A 3256-nucleotide genomic window follows, 5' to 3' on the forward strand; every position below is an offset into this window, starting at 1 on the left:
GGCTGACCCGAGGCTTGAGTAAGTGCCTCCCTTTGGGAGTTTTTGAGTCTACAAGAAAAGAAGAGAGGCCAAGCCTGTCCGGTACTAGTCCAGCACCTACAAGAGAATTAGCAAACCAAGTGAGGAAAGACTTCAGGGACTTAAACAAAATGCTATCACTAGCTTGTTTTTATGGTGGAACTCCCTACAGAGGTCAAATTGAATGAAGGCAGAGTAGGATCGATATCCTGGTTGGAGCCCCAGGTCATAATAAAGAAAACTTGCAGAATGGCAAGCTAGACCTTACCAAACTTAAACATGTTTTCCTGCATAAAGAGGACCAGATGTTGGATACGGGTTTTGCTGATCAGGTGGAAGAAATTTTATGTGTGGCATACAAGAAAGATTCTGAAGACAACCTCCAAACATTACTTTTCTCTGCAACTTGCCCTATCTTGGGTATTTATTGTTCTAAAACTCCATGAGATCTACATACGAACAGGTTGATGTGATTGGTATAAAGACTCAGAAATCACCTATAACTGTGGAGCACCTGACGATTGAGTGTCACTGGACAGAGAGCACAGCAGGGATGGGGAGGTGATCCTAGTGTACAGTGGTCATCAGGGCACACAATCATCTTCTGTGGAACCAAGAAGGATGCCCAGGAGCTGGTGCAGAACACATGCGTGAAGCAGAATGCCTGGTCCGGACTTGGAAACATTCCGCAGAAGCAAAGGGAAATCACACTGGAAAGATTTTCAAAATGCCAATTTTGGAGTTTTGGTGGCAACTAATGTTGCTGCCCCTGGGTTAGACATCCCTGAGGTTGACTTGGTTGTTCAGAGCTGTCCACTAAAGGATGTGGGGTCTTCCATTCATGATTCAGGATGAACAGACAGAGATGGAAGGATAGAAGTATGCTCCTGCTTTTATCAGCACAAAGAAGAGTACCAGTTAGCTCAAGTGGAGCAGAAAGCAGGAATTACGTTGAAATTTATGGGTGTTCCTTCTGCAACAGAAATCATAAAAGCCTCCAGCAAAGATGCCATCAGGCTTTGGACTCTGTGTTTCCCACTCTCACTGGACATTTCAATAGTCAACTGAGAAGCCGATTGAGGAGAAAGGAACTAGATTGGCTCTGGCAGCAGCTCTGGTCCACATCTCAAAAGCCACATCAGTCATCCAGCGCTCTCTGATCAACTCGCAAGCATGCTTTGTGACCATGATCCTGCGGAGCTCTAATGAGATGCCCAGTATCGGTTATGCTTGGCAAAAACTTAAGGAGCAGCTGACTGAGAGCATCGACGACAGACTGAAGGGGATGGCTCTCCTTAAAGGAAAACTGTGAGTTGGTTTTGATGTCTGCGCTGAAGCAGTCACAGAAATACAGGAGGAGTGGCATGATTTGAGATGTTGGCAGCTCACCATGGCCACTGAGCAACCAGAGCAGGAGGGAGCCTGGGAAGGATATGGAGGCAGCAGGATGCCAGCTGTGGATCTTTCAGAGGAGAACAGAGTGGAAGCAGTCATGTGCAGGGACAGGGGCAGTGATAGCACGGAGAAAGTAAAAACTTCAAAGAAGAGTGACCAGGAGGTGTCAACAAAAGTAACAAATCCCCAAACAAAGGCCAGAAGCAGTTTTTTTAAAGCCTCTGGTCAGCAACAGGCAAGAAGGAACTGTTCCAACTGTGGATGCCAGGGCTAGTCCTCCTGTCAAAGCCCCCAATGCTTCCTTACATTTTTATCATTTCTCAGCACACACACACACCCCAGCCCCACACCCCACTTCCTTGGAGAGAGAGGCTTCTGACTGGCAGACTAACCACCATAAACTATCTTCACTTTGGAAAGTGATAGGAATTCATTGCATCATTTTCCAGCATACTTCAAGATTTTTCAAAGGAAAATCAACCACAGATCTTGATTTTAAAAAAATGTAGAGGATATCATTGGCCATCCACCTTCTTAGAAAACACAGCATCTTAGTCTGCTCAGTGTGAAGGAACTAGATTCACACTGAGAGGAGGAAAGACTATTGGAAGCCTTTTGTCAAGTTGACACAAGAGAAAAAGGGGGAGATAAAAATTCATCTAAGAAATGACCTCCACTTTTTGCACTGTGATCATGACCATGGACCTTTTTCTTGATCCCTGAAGAAGTCCTCATAGAGCACGGTGGGTAGCAGCAACCAAAAGCAGTAGTTCTTAGAAGGTCATAAGAAGGCAAGCTGAGGAAGCCACAGAGAAAAAATAGGTGAGTAATTTTCTCCTGTGATTCTTGCCCTTGCTTCTGCTTGACTCTTGCAAGGTTTTACTGGAATATACACACTATGCCAACCATATACATACTATACCAACCATTTCTGCCCTAATGTGCTTTTGGCCATGGCATTGGTCACCGTCACAGAATGCAAACTGGGAAAACAAATAGCTGAGTGGTAGGCCCACTGTCCATGAATTCTTGCATGATATTTGATTATACTCTAAAACCAGAGATTTTGATGTTTCCTGGTAGTGATATGATTCACCCTTAATACACATACATAATCCCAAGTGATAAAGGTAATGCTAATAAAGTAGCACAAGGTTTGAAAGTTATGTCTAATTGAGTGGTAGGAAGAGTGATGAATCAGACAAACATTTGACAGAAGATGGTATGCCTCACTCTCATGAGTAGAAAGGGGGAAAAAGGCTACATAAGAGAGAGCACTGCAGAGAAAGAAAAGAAGACAAGGAAGCTGTTTTACTGGGAGAGATTTACAGAGGTCAAAAGAAGCAGGAAGGGGTGAAGTTATTCCATGGTAAGCCTCAGAGGCGAAAAACACTCTAGGCCTTGATAGATTATATGAAGGCGACAACCTTCTCACACTAGGTTTAAGTTTGCACAATGAGGCAGAAAGCCTGAGAGACTACATTTGCACTAAGAGAATACAGAATACATGTACAAGGGAGTAACAAGGAAAGACCCTAGTCCATTGCTTGAGGGGAAGCAGGCTCTGTCTCTGAGCAGAATATGAGCAGGACCAGGGATGTGGATCAGAACAGAGTGGTCGTTTTATTTGCCCCCTCAGTCCCCACCTGTCCTTGTGAGCTAGAATATGTTTGTCTCAAAGAAAAGCAAGAGCTTGTCCTCTGGTTCAAAATGAGATCCTGTCCCCAAAACGGAGCAGTGTCTCAGCAAGTAAAAGACAGGAATAGCTGGAGAACTCCCCCAAAGCAGACCAGAGGCTGAAGCAGTTCTCTAGGAGGTGTTGTGACGTTCCCATGAAAACTGA

The 3256-nt window shown here is 44.6% G+C and overlaps 1 pseudogene; it reads left to right on the forward strand.

Moving 5' to 3' along the window:
- LOC110302723 overlaps positions 1-1629 on the forward strand; it is a 3492-nt pseudogene extending 1863 nt beyond the window's left edge.
- The last annotated feature ends 1627 nt before the right edge of the window (positions 1630-3256 follow it).

The sequence above is a fragment of the Mus caroli genome, chromosome 10 (genome assembly GCF_900094665.2).
Source record: "Mus caroli chromosome 10, CAROLI_EIJ_v1.1, whole genome shotgun sequence".
NCBI lineage: Eukaryota > Metazoa > Chordata > Mammalia > Rodentia > Muridae > Mus > Mus caroli.